Source organism: Phoca vitulina, unplaced genomic scaffold, assembly GCF_004348235.1.
Source record: "Phoca vitulina isolate PV1807 unplaced genomic scaffold, GSC_HSeal_1.0 scaffold32, whole genome shotgun sequence".
In the NCBI taxonomy this organism is placed as follows: domain Eukaryota; kingdom Metazoa; phylum Chordata; class Mammalia; order Carnivora; family Phocidae; genus Phoca; species Phoca vitulina.
Genome location: NW_022589735.1, coordinates 4,495,443 through 4,505,785, shown reverse-complemented (window position 1 = coordinate 4,505,785; position 10,343 = coordinate 4,495,443).

The following is a 10,343-nucleotide window of genomic DNA, read 5'->3' as shown; positions in this document are numbered from 1 at the left end:
GAAGATGAAGTCGAGATGCAGTGGGCAGAACAGATTAAGGGGAGGTTTCGTAGGTGCTGTAAGATTGCCTTTTACTTTGAGGGCAAGGATGCCATTGGATGTTTTTGAGCAAAGGAGTGACATGAGCTAACACTTGAACAGGATGGCTCTGGCTAGTGCATTAAGATTGTATTGTAGGAGTGAGAGAGGAGGCACGCAGGCCAGTTAGGAGGCGACTGAGCCCTCCAGGTGAGAGATGATAGTGGCTTGGACAAGGATGGTGGTAGTAGGGGTGGTGAGAAGTGTTCAGATTCTGGACACGTTTTGAAGGTCAAACTGAGAGGATTTGCTGTCAGATTGTACAGAGAATATGAAAGGAAATACGGGAGTCAAAGACGATTGCAAAGTGTGCCTTAGCAACGGAAAACATGGCATTGCTATTTACTGAGATAGGAAAACCGCAAAAGAAGCAGGTTTTGAAGGAGGAGAGCTGGAAGTTGCTTTGGATATGTTTGAGATGGCTTTTGGAAATCCAAGGAAAGTCAAATAGAGAATTGGATATAAAAGTCCGGAGTTCAAGAGAGAGGTCAGGAATGGAGATATACATTTAGGAGTCAGTAACATATAGATTGAGCTTAAAGCCACAGGAAGGATGACATCAGCCAGAGAATCAGCACAGGCAGAGAGAAGTGCTCCTGAACTGAGCTGGGGGCACTCTAACATTGAGAGATTGAGGAGATGATGGGACACCAGCCAAGGAGTGAAGTGGCCAGAGCAACTGGGGAAAGACTAGAGATTGCATCCACAGTCTTTCACCATCGGACAGGACATAATTAAACAGTGCACTCAAAAGTTCATCTTACATTAATTGTCCTCTTTCTAGAAAAATGTCGGATTTGGGCTGGGAGTCAGACAAACTAAAGCTCTAAGAATAGGATAATATGATATCATCAGGTCAGAGAAATCTACCGGGGGATGCCTTCCCGTTATTATCTCTTACTTTAAATCAAATGCTAGAAATGATTAAGCTTAGTGAGGAAGGCATATTGAAAGCTCAGAGAGGCCCAAAACCATGCCTCTTGCATCAGTTAGCCAAATTATAAATGCAAAGGAAAAGTTCCTGAAGGAAATTAAAAGTGCTATTCCACTGCATAAACAAATGTTACGAAAGCAAAGCAGTCTTACTGCTGATACGGAGAAAGCTTTATTGGCCTGGATGGAAAATCAAACCAGCCAGAGCATTCCCTTAAGTCAAAGCTTCCTCCAGAGCAAGGCCCTCAATCTCTTCAATTCTTTGAAGGCTGAGAGAGGTGAGGAAACTGCAGAAGACAAGTTTGAAGCTGGCAAAGGTTGGTTCACAAGGCTAAAGAAGCCATCTCCAGAACATAAAAGTGCAACGTGAAGCGGCAAGTGCTGATGGAGAAGGTGCAGCAAGTTATCCAGAAGATCCAGCTAAGATAATTCACCAAACAGCAGGTTTTCAATGTAGACAAAATAGCCTTCTGTTGGAAAAAGATGCCATCTGGGACTTTCATAACTAGAGAGGAGAAGTCAATGCCTGGCTTCAAAGGACAGGCTGATTATCTGTTAAGGGCTAATGCAGCAGGTGACTTTAAGTTGAAGCTAATGCTCATTTACCACTCCAAAAATCCTAGGGCCCTCAAGAAAGGTGCTAAATGTACCCTGCCTGTGATCTCTAAATGGAACAACAAAACCTGGATGACAGCATGTCTGTCTACCACATGGTTCACTGAATATTTTAAACCCCCTCTTGAGATACACTGCTCAGAAAAGAAAGATTCCTTTCAAAATATTACCAATCATTGACAATGCACCTGGGCATGCAAGAGCTCTGAGGGAGATGTGTGAGATTAATGTTGTTTTCATACCTGCTAACACAACATCCATTCTGTAGCCCATGGATCAAGGAGTCATTTTGACTTTGAAGTCTTATTCTTTAAGAAATACATTTCGTGGGGCGCGTGGGTGGCTCAGTTGGTTAAGCATCTGCCTTTGGCTCAGGTCATGATCCTGGGGTCCTGGGATCAAGCTCCACATCAGGCTCCCTGCTCAGTGGGGAGTCTTCTTCTCTCTCTCCCTTTGCCCCTCCCCCCAACTTGTGTGCTCTCTCTCTCTCTCTCCCTCAAATAAATAAATAAAATCTTAAAAAAAAAATACATTTTGTAAGACTATAGCTGCCATAGATAGTGATTCCTCTGATGGATCTAGGCAAAGCAAATTTAAAACCTCTGGAAAGTATTCACTGTTCTAGATTCCATTAATCCACATTGGTGATTCATGGGAAGAGGTTAAACTATTCACATGTACAGGAGTTTGGAAGAAGTTGATTCCAGCCCTTATGGATGACTTTGAGGGTTTCCAGACTTCAATGGAGGAAGCCAATGCAGATGTGGTAGAAATAGCAAGAGAACAGAATTAGGAGTGGAGCCTGAAGATATGACTGAATTGTTGCAATGTGATGATAAAACTTAAATGAGTGAAAAGTTGCTTCTCATGGATGAGCAAAGAAAGTGGTTTCTTGAGATAGAATCTATTCCTGGTGAAGATGCTGTGAAGATTGTTGAAATGACCCAAAGGATTTAGAATACTACATAAACCCAATGGATAAAGCAGTGGAAGGGTTTGAGAGGATTGACTCCAGTTTTAAAAGAAGTTCTGCTGTAGGTGCTATCAAAATACAGCATGGGATGCTACAGAGAAATTGTTCGTGAAAAGAAGAGTCCATCAGTGTGGCAAACATCACTGTTATTTTAAGAAATTGCCACAGCCGCTCCCCCCAGACCTTCTGCAACCACAGCCCTGATGAGTCAGCCGCCATCCAGCATTGAGACAAGACCCTCCACCAGCAAAAAGATGACAACTCATGGAAAGCTCAGATGATGGTTAGCATTTTTTTGCAATAAAGTATTTTTAAATTAAGGCATGTACATTGTTTGGACTTAAGGCTGTTACACACTGAATAGACTACAGTATAGTGTAAACATAACTTCTAAACACTGTGAACAGTAGTGAACATTATTGTTGTGAGTGCCTAGCTCCTTGCACAGATGCTTGTGTGGCTCACGGTTTATTCTTTTATACTCTTCTCTGTCCTGGATTGGGGACCATCATCATTGATGGCAAACCTTTATTAAAGTTCAGTTTTGTGAGCCCCATTTTTTCAGTGTCCTCCTCAATAATTTGCACTGGGAAACCAAAAAATTCATTTGACTCCATTTATTGTGGTATTTGTTTTATCACTGTGGTCCAGAACTGAACCTCTACTCTCTCCAAGGTTATTTCTGTAGTTAATTCAAGGAAATGCAACTAAATTAAATTTGGAAGTCAATGAAGTAGATGCATATCAGCACCACCCCTTGTTAAAAAGCAACCCATATATGTCATTCTGCAAGTTTAATATTTGTGAATTTTTCTGGATTGAAAATGAAAACTCTGTTCCCAAGGGAAATACATCAATCTAATAAGAGTTTGACTGGATTCTCTTCTGAAGCACCTCTATAATTATCCTCTAAAAGTAACGACTCACTTTCAGGATATGACTCAACAGCAATTTGCTCTTAATGAAACACACTTCATTAAATAGTGGACGATGTCGTGATTTCCTCTCAAAGATTTGACAAGTTCCCTAAAGGTAAGAAGGTGTGATTGATGTTGATAAAGGAAAATAAGTAACAAAATTTTCTCTGAAGAGAAAACCTCTTTTATGAAACATAAGGGCAAAGATGCTTAATAAGGATTTGGGGATCTAAATACACTCTTACTATGATTCAACACAAAGGGATATATATGCTGTGAATCATCATTGTGGGAAGAAAATAGCTCCAACTCTCACACATGAGATCTGCTCCCTCCTTTGGGAGGAAAGTCATTCTCCCAAACCTAGAACTTTGTGTATTCTCAAAAGACTGGGCTTTCCCCCAAAGCCCATCTTAGATCCCACACCACCCTAAGTACTAGAAAGACATGTGGTCAAGAAAGTGGTTTTACTTTGATTTTTATTTGTACATGTTTTGCATACTTCATCCTATTTTTGGAAGGCTCAAATAAGAATACTCATATGAAAGATTTGAAGATGTAATTCTCCCTGTGAATGTTGAGCTTTATACTTTTATTCAGTATAGGGAGTCTATACAGGGAAATGGAAAAATCAGACTTGCTGTGCTCTGTTTTAATTTCTACTATTGTAATAAATGTTATTACCACCGTCAAGCAGCCTCAGGTAGAGGTGTGTGTGTGTGTGTGTGTGTGTTTGTGTGTGTGTTCAGCAGCCACGTGAGTTTCCTGTATGGTTGTAAGCACTTGGCTATGTTGCACAGATGACCATGTGACTCACAGTTTGTTCTCTTGCACTGTTCTCTGTCCTGGGTTGGTTACCATCTTGGTTGATTGGCAAACCGTGTTCATGTTTGTGAGCCTGTTTTTCAGTGTCTCCTTAATAACTCGGTGACAAAGAGCTGCCCTATTTCTGTTTGGGTATTTGATTAGTGTGTTTGCAGGCAGTTTATTGCTATCCTGTGGCATTTTAAATATTACTTCTATTAAATATCATAGTATTGTTTTCTATTTCCTCTGACAGTTCTTTTTATGATCTCATTGTAACTGACTGGCAATATAGTATATTCCTTATGTTAATGAATAATAATCATTAAAAAAAACACTGGAGCATTTTCTTTCTAAAACCAATAAGTCAAATTAAATAGCTATGTACTTTTCAATTTTAAGATATGTCATTTTTCAAAGATTTTGAAGTAACACAGGAAAACTTGCCATAAACAAGGAAATTTAAATTTGTATCTTGAAAGAGTTTACTGTTTTTTTATAAGAAAAATAGCTTAGTGTTAAAATGTTCCTTTTGTTCAAAAAACTTTCAAGATATTTTCATTTTTATTAATGACTCTTTTTTGAAATGCCCTCAGAAATGGCTGATCACTGCAACAGCTATAAAACATGACCTACTAACCTACTTGTATTAATTGATCTGGAATGACTGTCCCTGTTTCTCAGTGATCCTAGATTTGTGCTGACAATCAAATAAATAATATAGCTTTTGCCTTTCATAAGTAAAACAACTGCAAAAGAATTATATCTAGATTGACAAAGTATTTACATGAAATGTTTAGTTAAACAAGAAAATAAATGCATTCGCTTTTCTTTTTTTTTTTTAAATAGGCTCCATGCCCAGTGTGGACTCCAATGCAGGGCTTGAACTCACGATTCTAAGATCAAGACCTGAGCTGAGATCAAGGGTTGGATGCTTAACTGACTGAGCCACCCAGGTGCTCCCATTTGCTTTTTTTTTAAAAAACAAAATGTGTTTGCAGAATTTTTTACTTGAGTTACAGCTTCTAAAACTAAGTAATCTACAAAATTGGAAAACAATGTTACATTTCATTTCAAAGACTTTGCATTGTAAAGGCTTGATTAGAAAAGCATTAGCGAAAAGCAACAGGTTAAAAATAATTTTTCTTCTTTGCTTTAAGAAATGAAAAGTTCAGACCCATGAAAGAGTACAAGATAAAGCTACTTCACACCGGATAGAACATGATGTTAATGAAATCTTGGGATCCACGCAATCCTCTTGATTTTATTGACTCTTCGAAACAGGGTCAATGTTATCAGTGATGACCAATCCTGACCCATTTAGAAATGCTTATTTCATAATTCCCCCTATTTACAGGGGCTTCCTACTGTGTTTGAATACAGTGCAAACAGAGACAAGCTCATCCACGTTTAGAGACACACTAGCTGGCATTCGTGATTTAAAATGAATTGCCTTAAGGTTTCTGTAAAGTTAAATGCCCCCTTCTTTCCTTTGGGGAACTTACTGTAAAAGAATATGAAGTAAAAGCTGAATCTTCAGAAAATACTGAGAATATTTAGAAAATAGGCTATATATTTTTTTAAATATTAAAAACCAATTTCATAAAAGAAAGGCAGGATAGATCTTCAGAGCATATTTATATTATTGTATTGTAGAGGTCAACTGGGACAAACTATAACAAAGCAAATCTTAGAGTATCTTTTTATGTAGGTATTGTGTTTGGCGATGTACAAGAGAAAAAAAGTGGGAAATGAACCTGAATTTTTCTCTGCCAAGTGGACAGTTAATATATTAAGGCAAATATGGCATTTTTTTTTCTGTCACACTGTCAAAAATAAAGACTTTATATTAGGTAGCAAATATTACTGATACAATTAAAAGGCATGTTTCTTTCCAATAGGATACACAGGCAATTTCATTGTAGAGTTCTGAAATCATGTTGAATCAAATATGATTTAACTCTGTGTAGTCAGAAATTATCCTTACCCAAAGAGAGGTCTGATCTTTACCCTCAGCTCCTGTGTTACGATCTAAGTTCTTGGAATATTCTGCCCGATAAGAATATCTGTTTATCTAGGGCTTTGGGTCACACCAAATAGTCTATCAATATGATTTATGGTGAGGGCTTTGGGCCAGGAGGTATCATCTCAAATTCTGGAGGGGCTGGAGACTGAAAGTTATCTACATAGGCAGGCAGTCAACCATGTCTATGTGACCAGGCCCCGGTAAAAACTCTGGACACCAAGGCTCAGCTGAGCCTCCCTGCTTGGCAATACTCCATGCATACGGTCATACATTGTTGCCAGGGATATTTAGTACTGTCCATGACTCCACTGGGAGATGACAACTGGTACCTCACATCTGAAACTCTCTTGGAGTCTACCCCATGCTTCTCTTTCCTTCGCTGACTTTAATCTGTATCCTTTCATTGTAATAAATCATAACCGTGGGTATAACAGCTTTCAATGAGTTCTGTGAGTCCTTTCAGTGAATTATCAATTTGAGGGGGGTCTTGGAGATCCCTGGTATCTGCTGTTGGTGTTAGGAGTGACTGCAGTCTGAGGGACTGCCCCTCCCCAAACTATATATAACTCCCCCCCCCGCCATGAGATACCATTTTATGCTTGAGAATATTTTTGGTGAAATTTTTGTTGCACACTTTTACTATTGTGACAGTCATGATGGGTGTTCTCAAACATTCCAGGTTTCTCCTTTCAGGCATGTGGTAGGATTACATTTTCTCACCCACTTAAAGGGAGGTGTGGCCATTCTGACTAGCTTTTGGCCAAGGAGAATGGAATTAACATGTGGTTAGAAGCAGAGGTTGCAGTGTATTCATCGCACTTTCTCTTTCCCTCCGTGACAAACTGACAACTTTCTAGCTAGTAACTGCTCTATCACCCTTGGTCCTGGAAAGAAGACAACAGGGACCAGAGCTTTTAGCTGAATTTGGAGAGAAATGTAGTATGACTGAGAAATAAACCTTTGTTGTATTAAATCACTGTGATTTGCAGCTGTTTGTTCCTGCAGCATAATTTACACTATCCTGATTCAAACAACCAGAATCACTATTTGTTCAAAGCATGACAAAATGACTATAAAAATATGCTGTTTTTTAAAAAATTAGTACTGGCATAATTCTATGCTCCTTGGTTTGAAAGGAAGTATATCACAATTATCAGACCAGCACTATTTTAGATATTGCCATATCTATCAAAATCTAAAATATTTTAACCAGCAATTCCATTTCTATAAATATCCTTCATTAATATTCACATAAATACAAGATATATCATCTTCACAGCATACTTCATAGCAGCAAAAAGTAAATGTCCAGCAATAGTTACAGGACTTGTGATGTTTCCATATAAAGGGAACTTCTCATTCAACCATTACAAAGTATGAGGCAACCTCTCATTCCAACCAAGATAGAGAAACAGGGACTAGATTTACCCTCTGTGAAAATACCTCTCCCCCCCAGAAGTATACAATATATGAAATAGGAACTTTCAAGACACAAGCGATCTGAAGCCTTACGAGTGCCCCCATTTTACTGCCTTGAGAGAGTTTTAGGCTGCTATCTAGGAAGGAAGAAAGAAGGAACCCAGACTCAGTTTAGTAGACTCCCTGAATTTAGGTATCAGTGATAGGCCACTAAGGGAGTATTTAGGGGAATACTTAAAGCACTAAAGCCCATTTAGAATAGAAGAAAATACCTTAAATCAATGTACTTTGTTTCTACCTTAAGAAACTAGAAAGAGAATATCAAATTAAATCCGAAGTGAACAAAAGAGAATAAAGGTCAGAACTGAAATCAGTGAAATATAAAACAGAAAAAACCCAGAAATCAGTGAACCAAAACTGGTTCCTAGAGAAGATCAATACAAATTGATAATCCTTTAAGCAGACTGCTGAGTATACCAATATCAGGAATGAGAGAGCTGACATCCTCACAGACACTACAGACACAAAAGGGTAATAGGGTAATATTATGAACAATGTTATGCCAATCAATTTAACCACATAGGTGAAGTGGAGAAATTTCTTACAAAGACACAAACTTCAAAGCTCATCCAAGAAGGAACAGATTAAAAAAAAATAAAAAAGAAGGAATAGATAACCTGAGTATATCTACTAAAGTAGATAACTGAATTTATAGATCAAAACTGTCCTGCAAAAGAAACTCCAGTCCCAGATGGCTTCGTTAGCTAGTTCTACCAAGCATTTAATGAATAAATAACACCATTTTTACACACTCTTCCAGAATACTGAAGACAAAGAAGTACTTCCTAACTTGTTCTGTGGAACCAGTATTACTTGATATCAAACTCTGCCAAGGATATTATAAGAAAAGGAAATTACTAACCAGTATCCCCCTCCCCCCCCCACCATGGACATAGATGCAGAAATTCTAAACAAAATTTTAGCAAACTGAATTTAATAATTGGTAAAAAGATAATGAATTATGACTGAATGAGGTTTATCCCAGGAAAGCAAGGTTGGATTAACATTTGAAAAGCAGGGCACCTGGGTGGCTCAGTTGGTTAAGCGTCTGCCTTCGGCTCAGGTCATGATCCCAGGGTCCTGGGATCAAGTCCCACTGGGCTCCCTGCTTGGCGAGAAGCCTGCTTCTCCCTCTCCCACTCCCCCTGCTTGTGTTCCTGCTCTTGTTATCTCTGTCTCTGTCAAATAAATAAATAAATCTTAAAAAAAAAAAAATTTGAAAAGCAATCAGTGTAACTCCATTTTAACAAATGAAAAAATAAAATCATAAGACCATCTCAATAGTTACGGGAAAAAGCATTTGACAAAAATCTAACATCCACTATTCATTAACCAAAAAAAGCTCTCAGCAAAGTAGGAATAGAAGGGAATCTCCTCAACCTGATGAAGGGCATCTATGAAAAGCCTATAGGTAACCACATTCTTACTGGTTAAAGAGTGAATGCTTTCCCCCTAAGATCAGGAACAAGTCAAGGATCTGCTCTCACCACTGTTATTCAGCACAGTACTGTAAGTACAGTGCAATCAGGCAAGGAAAAGAAATAAAAAGCATTTATATTGGAAAGGAGGAAGTTAAACTTTTTATTCACGGACAACATGATTGTGTAGAAAATCCAATGGAATGTACTAGATTCCAGTGGAAACTCCTAGAATTAATAAGTGATTTTAGCAAGGTTGCAATATACAAGATCAATATAGAAAAATCAACTGTATTTCTGCATACTGGCAACAAACAATTAGAAATTAAAATTTTAAAAGTAATACTATTTACATTAAAAAAAAAACTATGCAATACCTGGAGAGATCCCTGATAAAATTTGCAAGACCTGTATGAAAACTATAGACACTGCTGAGAGAAATTAAAGACCTAAATAAATAGATACATTGTGTTCCGGGTTTGAAGACTCAATATTTTTAAGTCAGTTCTCCTCATATAGATTTCTAGATTCCAGGCCATCTCTAGCAAAATCCCAGCAAGATTTTTTGTAGATATTGACAAGATGATTCTTACATCCATATAGAATGAATATAGTGTAGCCAAAACGACTTTGAAAAAAGAACAACTTGGAGGGTGAAAACTACCTGATTTCAATAATTAATATAAAGTTATAGAAATCAAGGCAGTGTGATAATAGAATAAAGATAGGCAAATATATCAAACAGAATAGTCTAAAAATAGATCCACACATACATGAACAATGGATTTTCCACAAAGGTGCAAGGGCAATTATGTGGAGAAAAATGTCTCTTCAAAAGCTGGAGATGAAATAATTGAATATGCATATACAAAAAAAGTGAACTTTGGTTCACACCTTGCACCACGTACAAATATTAACTCAAATGAATCATATGCCTAAATGTAAAATGTGAAATTATAAACTGGGAGAAAATCTTTGTGAACTTGGCTTAGGAGAGGATTTCTTAGATTTGACATCCTGATGCATAAAAGAACAAATTGATAAACTGAACTTTATCAAAATGAAAACTTACGCTTTTCAAAAGAAGAGTAGAAACACAA